Source organism: Gobio gobio (assembly GCF_949357685.1).
Source record: "Gobio gobio genome assembly, chromosome: 1".
NCBI lineage: Eukaryota > Metazoa > Chordata > Actinopteri > Cypriniformes > Gobionidae > Gobio > Gobio gobio.
This window is the reverse complement of record NC_137097.1, coordinates 63,295,406-63,307,783: the sequence shown is the minus strand read 5'-3', so window position 1 is coordinate 63,307,783 and position 12,378 is coordinate 63,295,406.

The window sequence follows — 12,378 nt, the reverse complement described above, 5'->3', positions numbered from 1 at the left end:
TGTGTGTGTGTCAACATCCCATTCCGCTGCGTTCCGTTCATTTACGGTGTTTACCGTTTGCATGACTTTCCGGGTTTTCTGCAAACATAACATGGGATGCAGAAAAATACAGCTGAAATATAGTGTCCGATAGCCCTTGCAGACCGTATACGGCCTGACTAAACGATCGGATCACGCACACACACAGGAGGCAGACACGTAAACAAGTGTAGAGGGGACAGGAAAAGCTGTAAAAGTAGGGCAAGTGAAAGAGCCAACTGCGATAATCTGAATTTAAGAGGGAGAAACAAGCTCTCGATGTGCTCAGTGTTGATGGTAATGAATTACCCTCGTTGGAGTTATCACTGGCTCTTGGCCCGCTCCCTGCATCACAGGAAATTTAAATTCCTGCTCTTTTGCAGATGTCCAGACCCCTGCTGCCAATCACAGAGCAGCAGAGCGTGGCGCTCCCGGGGAAATCTCGAACCCCACAAGCCTGTCCAGAACCAACACACTGAGGTCTCGGATCTGAGGATAATAGATTCAGTCCCAGCATGGAAGGGAGTCCCGGGGCACATGGGGAATCTCAGGCCTTTAAATGCCACGAGAGGCAGGAATTTTATCCCATGACTGTTCTGCTTACAGGCAGGGCTTCCGGATCAGATGAGCTGCATGCCTGAATCAGTCTCACAGAGGTCAAAAGAAGGTCCCAAAGGACCAAATCAGTGTCCATTACTGTAACTCAGCACTGTGATGTAATGAACAGATCAGTTGGACGTTTGTCAATAGCTGCAGTGCACTGGCATCAATAATGTAAGAGCACATTCTATGTTTGTCGTGTATTATCTGCTGCAGTTTCGGTAAGAAACCATTGCAGTGTATTAATTACAGCTGAGTGCTGATGCCACACAGCAGGCATGTGTTTTGACTAAAGCTGAGAGACATTTTAAACATCACAGCAAGTACCACTTTTAGGATCTCTGCCACCACCCCGAATCTATATTTTTTGAACAAAATGTTGGTTGTCTGCAGGTTACGTAATGCGAGTGACTCAGAAACAGCAGTTTCCAGTCCAGTTCACACATGACCAGACCACAGCCGACTCCAACCGAGCAGGCCGACGCATCCTCCCGCTCATTCTTTCTTTCTCTCAAAAGATATTCATTCTGTAAGCTAAACCGTGTGCAACCTCACAATCACGACATACCAAACCGGCAACCATGAAAATGCTGCATGATAAATTCACAGAGGAAGCATTAATTATATTTATCTGTGAGTTGATTCGCTGGACCAGGCGATAATGTTGTCTGAATGACTAAGGTTTAGCATGGTATATATTTGCGAGCGAATCCATTATAGGTTAGTAAAAGCGAACGCAATATTGTCTTGGATCATGGTTCAGTGTGACAGTCAGTGGCATATTCTGCTGATACCGCAGCCATCTGTCCTTCCCTATGAGTAGGATTGCCACTTTCTCATAATTATCCAGTGGGTTGAAGCCAGTCTATCTATGGGTTACAAATCCCTGGTGACATTGTACATCAGGTAGGACAACAGGAAACCCTGCCTCAAACATAACAGGTGGATCACATGCATATTAACTGAGGAACGCTCTTCATATCTCTCAAACCCCAGGTGTGGTAATGCACTCGGCTCGGCTCTGATTTGTTTGCAGTCCTCGAATTGAACTAAACTCTCCCTGGTGTGCTTTTTGCTGCCCAACCTACATTATCTCACCCGTCTATTACTCTGACAACTGTCATTTGATGTCTCTGGTGTCGTCGTGTGTGTGCATGCAAATGAGAGTGTGTGTAAATGCATATGCGAGGATCTGTGCCGCTGACAACTCTCTCAGAACTGCCGCCCGTTGAGACGCGAGTCCACGGTGCTCACGCACACACACTCAGACATGCTTACATACTCAGAGAGGGTCCAGGATCCCTTGACGGATGTCACTACACAGCTTATCATCAAAATGTGAGAATGGGAATGAAGGCTTCCGCTGTGGAGCGGGTTGATTCAGGTTGTCTGTCTGATAACACATGAAATTCAGGACTCCTCACACCTCCACGCATATCCGACACACTCCTCGCGGAATACTGCCGCACTAATGCTAAACAACAGACACAACGAGGACTGTGAGAACTGACCCCTTTGCAGACAACCAAATGCAGCTTGGGAATTTAAAATGACTCTTTACATTACTCTGTCAGAGAAACATTATGGGCTCTTATTATGGGTTCTTTGTTCATATTTGCATATGAAAGTGAGGGTGGGGGATGGGGTGTTTATGAGCCAATTATATTATGGTTAGACTTGACCATTTTACAAATCACAATCGAATTCTAGAATCGTTTTCTTTTCATTTATACGAAAATGAAATGTTCACTGTAAACCTCGTGAAGCCCACCGGATTTGTTTTCCAAGCAATCTAAAAAGATGAACAGGAAATATTTCAGTACTGACTAGAATAAATAAAGCGAAAAATATATAACGTCACTGTCTCCATCAGAGATAGCAGTTCATCTTTTGCCAAGATTTGCGATCCGCCACTTTGTATTAGTGCTTGGTGGTATTATTTTGAGTTTTTTACCCATGTCAGTAATTAGAAGCAGCTTTGTTTGCACTGATTCTACACGTATCATTCACTTCTTTTCAATGATCTTTTGCTTTATGTCTAGCCTGTATATACACACACTGCCTGGCCCAAAAAAGTCAGTTTGGATTTAAATAGGCAAATGCTAACTCAACCCCAACTCCACCTACTGGCAATATTTGAAAAATGCTGGAAAAGTGGGCAGAGCCCAGCGGACACAGAGGGGATGAACCGAGGGCGGGGCTGAGCGGGGGGCGTGCACCCAAGACCCGCAGTGATGGATTGATTGACAGCTGTCTGACTCGCAAAGATGGAGAATGACTGGAGTGACGCCAGTAGCTTTGCAACAGAGCGGTCATTCGAAGTAGAGGACTTTTCTCCTCCACCTTCACCTGAAGTGGAGGAGGGTGAATTGTTTGTAGACACAGGACACGCTGACTCAAACTGCGTTAACTCCCGATGCCGACGATGCTAGCGAAGCAGCAGCGCAAGAGAGAATGGGACCACTGAATGCCACTAAAAATAGATCAAATACATGCAATGTATTTTCATTCAAATGAACTGAATCAGTAGGCAGCGCAGGACCAATAAGTTCAAACCTAATAGCATATTATAAACAGATTTCCTCAAATAGGCCAGCACGTAATGGTATTGTTGTTCGTTACCACGTCAACCACTTGCATGTCAGCAAAAAATTATCGCAAAAGCCTGACGTTCACTGACTACTGCATTATTTAACCGCATTTTCTTCATTAGAATGAGTGTCAAGTAAGTTTCATTCATAATGTTTCTACTTCATGTAACATGAGAGTTTATTCTGGAATGAAGCCGTTCTCATCATGTGATTGGGGAAAACATTTCTGAGGGCGTGGTTTGCTCGTGCCAGGGGCGCGGGTAGTGAGCTGTTGGAAGAACCATCCTACGAAGATGACCAACATCGTCCAATAGGAAAATTCAACTGCAGTAGCCACCGTTCAACCTTAAGAGGGCAGCACTGAGACGTTTTTACACCATATATAATGTAGAATTAAAACACTTTATACCCAAATGTCAAAACATTTACTCGAATCAATGAACAGCACTAATAAAGCCCCAGTCTTGCAGAACTTTAACTAAAAAAGTTGGTTTAGGTTACCCTTTAAGAGTCAATGATTGGATCATTATTGCAGTGATTATTATGTTTCTTATATGTTTGGCAACAGTTCTTCTAACCCTAATTGATGGAGTGTGTAGCTTTTCGTTTCTTAAACAACCATGTAGGAAGACACATCATGGCCATATTCCAGGATGACAATGTCAAGATTCATCAGGCATGAAGAATCATTTTCACACATGAATCGGCACCTCTGAGTCCAGACCTTAAATTCATTGAAAGTCTTTGGGATGTGCTGGAGGAGACTTTACAGAGTGCTGGACTCTTGCATTGTCAATACAAGATCTTGACCAAAAGTTATTTCTATCAAGAGATGCATCAATTTGAGGTCAAGCGACTTTTTTGTGGGCTGGGCAGTGTAATTTTCAATATAAGTTATGTATTAGGGGTAGGAGAAAAAAAAAGATCCATCGATGCCTTGCGATTCTCTCTCTAAAGATTCTGAGAATTTCAGAATCGATTCGGAGCTTAGTTTTTAACCGCAGATGCGCGATGACGCTGCGTGTGCTTTAGAAAAACCCGTTTTCTGCTTGCTTCCATTCCTTACACAGACACACCACTCAAACCTTCCATAAAATAATCTTTCATAAAGTTTGAAAAGGTTGAAGCGAATTACAAGGACATTCTCAGGCTTCATTGCACAGCATGCGCTGTGAGAAATGCACACTTGATGTTACACTTGCAGTGTGCTGTCTCGCCCACCAGTATTTTCTTTACAAATGCTCTACGAAGGCGTCGTTTATGTCATTTGGAATGCAGTGGGCTTATATATTAAAAACATGAAACTCACTGACAGAAGGCTGCTTTTAACTTCAAATGCGCACGTGCGAAGTGTGAAGAGTGCTCGCGCATGCTGCTGTGTAAGTGATTAAATGTTGCGTCTCAAAATACTTTTATGACATGAAATTAATGTAAACACAGTCAGTAATGTCTTAAAGTTTTAAACAGATAGGAAAAACCCCATCTTATTTTTCAAAAGAGATCTGTGCATTAGTGTGAATGCAGATTATTAGATCACCCGCTGTCTATGATTTCCTTTATTGCCATCAACAATAATATCACTCACAGCTCTTCAAACGTTCAAATACTCTTAAATACTGAAAGCACTCTTTTTTTATTGCTTGTCATTTTTTTTTGTTCCTCTTTATAATTTACTGCTTGATTTTATTCAATATTAGTTTATTAGGGCCCAAGCCCAAAGGGCGCAGAGCCCTATTGTTCTTCCTCTGTTTCTTATTAGGGCCCAAGCCCTGAAAGGGCGCAGAGCCCTATTGTTCTTCCTCAGATTATTCTTTGTTTTTTTTTTTTTTTTTTTTTTTATTTTTTTTTTCGACTTCTCGGGTACTTTTGGGGCACTTAACATGCTCGAAAACTCTTGAAACTTCGCACAGGCGTCGGAATGCGCGGCCATCAGAGCCGGGCTGAAGCTGGTACCCGGGCGTGGCAGGGGGGCTCGACAGCGCCCCCTTAAGTGGGGTCTGAAAACTTGGTCCATATATCAAACACACTTGCACGTACATGTATGAAACTCGGTACACATATAGACCTCATCGGGCCAAACAACTTTCGTGCTCATAGTTATGCGTCAGCCCAACAGGAAGTGAGCTATAATCGGTTGTTCGGAAAACCCATGCTCTGGAATTTAATATACTCCTCCGAGGCCATTGTTTCGATCATCGCCAAACTCGGTCAGCATGAAGAGAACATATCCAGGATGCTAAATTGCGAGCGGATTTTTGATATCTCAAATGGTGTGGCCGTGGCGAAGCAACGAATTTATGGCGAGAAAAGGGAAACAGGAAGTGTGTTATAACTTGTGCAAACATTGACTGATTTGGATGAAACTTCAGCTGTGTGTTTGTTGTAAGAGGCCGATCACATGGATATGACTTTTGTGAGTCAAAGTTATAGCGCCACCAACTGGCAGCAGGAAGTGTGTCACTTTCAAAAATGCTTTGAATCACCATCTTATTTTCACCCCATTTATTTCAAACTTCATCAGTATAATGTGAAAACATGAGAGATAGAGACGTATGAAATGGATTCCTGAAATTTCAAATACTGTTGCCATGGCAACGTGTCAAAGTTTAATAATCTTTTGGCTGTTCTGAGGCTCTTAGCATGCTTGAAATTGCTTGAAACTGCTTGAAACTCAACACACACATCAGAGATGTCAGTCAGTACACATGGACAAAGCCTCAGAAACGGGCGGGGATGAGGGGCTCTCTAGCGCCACCTTTTGACAAAAGTGAAGGGCTTCGTTTCATCTACAATCACCAAACTCAGTATATATATTGACCTCATCGAGCCGGACAACTTTCTAATTTACAGTCATTAGCTCCGACCAACAGGAAGTCAGATATTTTGGTTTGAAGGTAAATTTTTGGTTAAATCGGGGTCTGAGTTTTTACGTTCTCCTCGTAGGCGTTTTATTCAATCTCCACCAAACTCGGTCAACATGAAACAAAGATACTGAAGATGCTAAAATGTGAACGGATATGACAGATATATGACAGATAGAGACATATGAATGAATTCCTGATATTTCAAATAATGCTGCCATGGCAACATGTCAAAGTTTAATAATGTTTTTGACTGTTTGTGTGCCCTCCCCTCTATCACCAAAAGGGGGCAGTGTTGTATTATTTTTGAAACTCCCTTTCTCTCTCTCTCTCTCTCTCTGTGCTTGCTTATGTGATTTATGAGGACACAAATGTGTATGATGACATGGCTATTGGTATTACAACGTAGTGGTTAATGTGGACATGAACTATGACACTATATCACTACAGAACTCATTTTCTAAATCACATTTGAGTTACAATTCTTATCATCTGACAGCCGTGATTTCATGTACTCATTCAGACAGAACTCTTTTTTTAAAACAGAGGAGTGTGAGTGTGTTTTCTATACATGTGCTTTACAGAAGGTCATGTGCTGTGTTTGCAAAGATCACTTTTGACACATTTGTCTTTAAATTCATTATTTACTGACATAGTTCAAATTTATTTTTTAAAAAAATTCACATTATTTTCTACAAGTGTCTGTTTATAAGTGTCTTTTTTTCACAGAAAGTTTTTGTTTGAACGTGAATATTTGTATAATTCAGGGTCTGAGTTTTTACGTTCTCCTCGTAGGTGATTTATTCAATCTCCACCAAACTCGGTCAACGTGAAACGGAAGCTTAACGCATTAAAAATATTTAACGCAAATAACACAGCGTCCGTTTTTATATCCATTTTTGCTTAGCGTTACATGATCACGCTCCTATTCATGTACATGCTTCCAAGCGCGACAAGACACAAGAGAGCGTGCTGTATGCCAGTGTCATGTCTGTGTGTGTGTTAGTGTCCTGTCTGTGTGTGTGTGTGTGTGTGTCCTGTCTGTGTGTGTGTGTATGTGTGTGTGTCAGTGTCCTATCTGTGTGGATGCGTCTCATGTCAGCTAATCAAGGGACACTGACACACACACACACACACACACACACACACACACTCGACGCATAGATAGACTCGCGTCAGTTTCCTGCTCACATCGAGTTCTGTTTTGCTCTTGAACAAACAATAACACAGAGGATTGTGAGTATTCTCATATTCGAGTCTTAAATTAGTTAAATAACGTCTTAAATGAACTTAAAGAGTTGTGAGGAAATGAGATGCGCGGGACAGCGCGTGAGATCCACGGCTGTTCTTAAAGTGACAGGAGCACTGATGATGCCTGTCATTAATGTTCATCAAAGAACAACGGGAACAGAGAAAATTGTAGCTTTAATGATGATTCATCTATATTTCATTTATTATTTATGCAGTTAAGGAAGGTTTGATAACTATTACATTTCTGTATAACAGGGAAGGCCATGGGTAAATATAACATTTATTATTTTGGTGATTTAGGTAAAATGGTTTAAAAAAAACACAGCAGAACCACAGCGCATCTGATATGACTGGCATAACGCTGGCGAAGTTAGGGACCGTCTGCAAAGTTACATACAACATTGAAACGTGTATAACGTTACCAAACTTCACTAGCATTTAAAGAGAATGACAGTCATAAAACTGACTGTAAAGTGATCATCTAGGTGTCAGGTATGATGCACACATTTTGATATTTAATAAAATAAACTGTCAAATCATATGGAAATATGGATATGCATTATTTCACTTGGATACTGTTTGGGCTCTAACACAAAATATGCTTGATTTAAATGCATCGTAGCTGAACACTGATGAGAATATTTATTGAGAATATATTTACAGAGATAATATTAGAGATTATATTTACGACAAATTATTATTATTTATGCGTTATGCGTTGCTATTGACGACGGCCATTAAGTAAAGAAATCCCACAGAATCTAGCTTAAAAAAGTGCTTAGAGCTGCTTTAGTTATTTGTTGTTTGTTTAATTTCAAATATAAAACTTGTTGAAATGTTTTAAGTGTGTGCATCTGTTCTTTTTGAACACTTTCATCTTGTTTGAACAAAACCGTGATAATATTGATAACCGTGATAATTTGGGTCACTATAATCGTGATGTTAAATTTCCATACCGTTTCATCCCTACTTTAGTGTGAATAAGTAAAAAAGAACTACAAACACCTTGAATTAAATACTGGCCTTCTGGACTTACAAAATTTTGAGCAGGAAAATATAACTTTTATTTATTTTATCCTATGATATTAAAATTAATCTAGATTTAAATTACATCATGGGTGTGGCTTGTGGTGATAGTGGCACCAGTTGCTGCGGTAAATGTGGCATATTCGAGCGATTCTAAAATATTCTCCTGTTTAAATGCATATTGCCTGCCGTGCACAGTTAAGCTGATGCCACCGGCGTGGCGGTGCCACCGGCTTGGGCCCGTCATCGCTGCTCGCAGCTTTAATTATTATTAGGGCCCAAGCCCTGAAAGGGCGCAGAGCCCTATTGTTCTTCCTCAGATTATTCTTTGTTTTTTTTTTTTTTTTTTTTTTTATTTTTTTTTTCGACTTCTCGGGTACTTTTGGGGCACTTAACATGCTCGAAAACTCTTGAAACTTCGCACAGGCGTCGGAATGCGCGGCCATCAGAGCCGGACTGAAGCTGGTACCCGGGCGTGGCAGGGGGGCTCGACAGCGCCCCCTAAAGTGGGGTCTGAAAACTTGGTCCATATATCAAACACACTTGCACGTACATGTATGAAACTCGGTACACATATAGATCTCATCGGGCCAAACAACTTTCGTGCTCATAGTTATGCGTCAGCCCAACAGGAAGTGAGCTATAATCGGTTGTTCGGAAAACCCATGCTCTGGAATTTAATATACTCCTCCGAGGCCATTGTTTCGATCATTGCCAAACTCGGTCAGCATCAAGTGAACATATCCAGGATGCTAAATTGCGAGCGGATTTTTGATATCTCAAATGGTTTGGCCGTGGCGAAGCAACGAATTTATGGCGAGAAAAGGGAAACAGGAAGTGTGTTATAACGTCAGCAAACATTGACTGATTTGGATGAAACTTCAGCTGTGTGTTCGTTGTAAGAGGCCGATCACATGGATATGACTTTTGTGAGTCAAAGTTATTGCGCCACCAACTGGCAGCAGGAAGTGTGTCACTTTCAAAAATGCTTTGAATCACCATCTTATTTTCACACGATTGACTTCAAACTTCATCAGTATAATGTGAAAACATGACAGATAGAGACATATGAATGAATTCCTGATATTTCAAATAATGCTGCCATGGCAACATGTCAAAGTTTAATAATGTTTTGACTGTTTGTGTGCCCTCCCCTCTATCACCAAAAGGGGGCAGTGTTGTATTATTTTTGAAACTCCCTTTCTCTCTCTCTCTCTCTCTGTGCTTGCTTATGTGATTTATGAGGACACAAATGTGTATGATGACATGGCTATTGGTATTACAACGTAGTGGTTAATGTGGACATGAACTATGACACTATATCACTACAGAACTCATTTTCTAAATCACATTTGAGTTGCAATTCTTATCATCTGACAGCCGTGATTTCATGTACTCATTCAGACAGAACTCTTTTTTTTAAAACAGAGGAGTGTGAGTGTGTTTTCTATACATGTGCTTTACAGAAGGTCATGTGCTGTGTTTGCAAAGATCACTTTTGACACATTTGTCTTTAAATTCATTATTTACTGACATAGTTCAAATTTATTTAAAAAAAAAATTCACATTATTTTCTACAAGTGTCTGTTTATAAGTGTCTTTTTTTCACAGAAAGTTTTTGTTTGAACGTGAATATTTGTATAATTCAGGGTCTGAGTTTTTACGTTCTCCTCGTAGGTGATTTATTCAATCTCCACCAAACTCGGTCAACGTGAAACGGAAGCTTAACGCATTAAAAATATTTAACGCAAATAACACAGCGTCCGTTTTTATATCCATTTTTGCTTAGCGTTACATGATCACGCTCCTATTCATGTACATGCTTCCAAGCGCGACAAGACACAAGAGAGCGCGCTGTATGCCAATGTCCTGTGTGTGTGTGTGTGTGTGTGTGTGTGTGTGTGTGCAGGCCCGTCGCGACAAGGCAGGCAAACCAAGCAATTGCTTGGGGCCTCGAGCTGGCCTGGGGCCCCAAGACAGCGACAGGTTAAGAATAAAATGAAACGACAAACTGTGTGAGCGCCCCATTGATAGTCAATGCAGTAAAGTGCAATGACACTGTTATCGGGATCCCCCTTAAGGGGCCCCTCTCAGTAGTCGCTGACAGCAGCCAGCCAACCACACGATCTCTGCTGCGGCAAAATGCAAAACCTCTTCGGATTTGAAGCGGAATTTTATGCTTCAGGAAGCCAGAAAAGAAAAAAGAGAAAGGAAGAGGAGGATAAGAAAAAACAAGATAGTGGTATGTGATAAATTACACTGGATAAAATAGCTCTACTTGTCTTGTACAAAAAAAGTGTAAGTTTGCAGCAGGTAGGCTAGCAAAAATATGTTTATGTTAGCTATCGTTACCTGCCTGACGGCAAATGCTGCAAATGCTGCTTGTAACGAACAGTTAGTGCAACTTTTTTTTCGAACAGACGGAATGACATGAGATTGCTATAGCTTTGTAATAGGTTTTGATGAAAGTGGCATAGCATGCTATACCAACTATTATTTATGCTATGCATAAATAACCTGGAATAGTTAATATAGCATGCTATATTAACAATTATTATAAACATTATTTAACCAGAAAGAGGCAGAGGAACATGATTTTTTTCATAGCTTATCTTAGTGTGCTAGTGTCGGGATGTATACGGTAGTAGACAGTTTATGCAAATATGACATTATTTTTATGAGTTACCAATAGATCTTGAACAATTACTTTATTCTGTGGCAATTTTTACACTATTACATTTTGAAGTACAGTATCAGGACAACCCACATGTTTGACTGGTACTGCCCAAGTTTTACTGGTACTGTTTATTAAACTATTTAACAAGGTATTATAGTCATCGGTTGCAACTTTACAATAACCATCCAGATAATGTTTATAGACAGTTTACAAAACAACTAGTAACCCTTAAGTATTCCCAAAGTGTTAGGAATATCTGGTCCGTCTATCTATGTAAATGTAATGTTTATAGATGTTTAAAAAATGGTTACTTAAAGGTTTAAAAAAAAATGTAATGATACAGTGGTGTTTTTTGCAAATGTTTTCAAATTTTATGCACAGTATATGCAACAACAGTATTTGCACTGTAAACCTTTTTATTAATATAAAGTGTGGGTGAACTTAAACTGTATGGCTATGCTGCGGTAATGTGTGTGTGTGTGTGTGTGTGTGTGTGTGTGTGTGTGTGTGTGTGTGTGTGTGTGTGTGTGTGTGTGTGTGTGTGTGTGTGTGTGTGTGTGTGTGTGTGTGTGTGTGTGTGTGTGTGTGTGTGTGTGTGTGTGTGTGTGTGTGTGTGTGTGTGTGTGTGTGTGTGTGTGTGTCCTATCTGTGTGGATGCATCTCATGTCAGCTAATCAAGGGACACTGACACACACACACACACACACACACACACACACACACACACACACTCGACGCATAGATAGACTCGCGTCAGTTTCCTGCTCACATCGAGTTCTCTTTTGCTCTTGAACAAACAATAACACAGAGGATTTTGAGTATTCTCATATTAGAGTCTTAAATTAGTTAAATAACGTTTTAAATGAACTTTAAAGAGTTGTGAGGAAATGAGATGCGCGGGACCGCGCGTGAGATCCGCGGTTGTTCTTAAAGTGACAGGAGCACTGATGATGCCTGTCATTAATGTTCATCAAAGAACAACGGGAACAGAGAAAATTGTAGCTTTAATGATGATTCATCTATATTTGATTTATTATTTATGCAGTTAAGGAAGGTTTGATAACTATTACATTTCTGTATAACAGGGAAGGCCATGGGTAAATATAACATTTATTATTTTGGGTTTATGTAAAGATTTTTTTAAAGCTACACTGTGTAACTTTTTTAGTCTATTCTTAGCTAAAAACACTTAGTTCTTTCAAAAATACATGTGCTCATTAATGTATATTTACTTCTTTCAAGTAATAAAGTATTCTCGTAAGTTTATAATATGCCATTGAAAATACATAAGGTAATGGGATCTAACAATGGTCGCCATGTTGCCCCTCCATCTCAAAAGTACATTAGCCAAAGA